This window comes from Buceros rhinoceros, unplaced genomic scaffold (genome assembly GCF_000710305.1).
Source record: "Buceros rhinoceros silvestris isolate BGI_N320 unplaced genomic scaffold, ASM71030v1 scaffold20743, whole genome shotgun sequence".
NCBI classification, from domain to species: Eukaryota; Metazoa; Chordata; class Aves; order Bucerotiformes; family Bucerotidae; genus Buceros; species Buceros rhinoceros.
Genome location: NW_010404617.1, coordinates 23,558 through 23,908, shown reverse-complemented (window position 1 = coordinate 23,908; position 351 = coordinate 23,558).

Here is a 351-nt window from a genome sequence, read left to right as displayed (position 1 = left end):
TGGGGCAAGACGGGCAGAGCCAGAACTGCCTCCAAGTAGTCTAAAGCGGGCACTTTGCAACTCGTCAGAGAGCCAGCTGATTCGGTTTCTCGGCTCTTTATCTCCTTATCTCCATACCTGCGGGCTCTTGGTGGTATTTTCCAGATAAATGCTTTAACCGGGGCTAGTTCCAATCCCACAGAGAGCTGGTTAGGGAAGTTGCCTGCTTTTCTTTGAATTTCATCATGGGGGAGATACCACTCCTGTGCCTCAGTCTGCGGACTGAGGTGGAGCTGCACCTGCTTCCATACCTTTGGGACATCTTCACTCCTGTGCCTCACATATAGCAAGAATGTACTCCTTGTCTTCTGT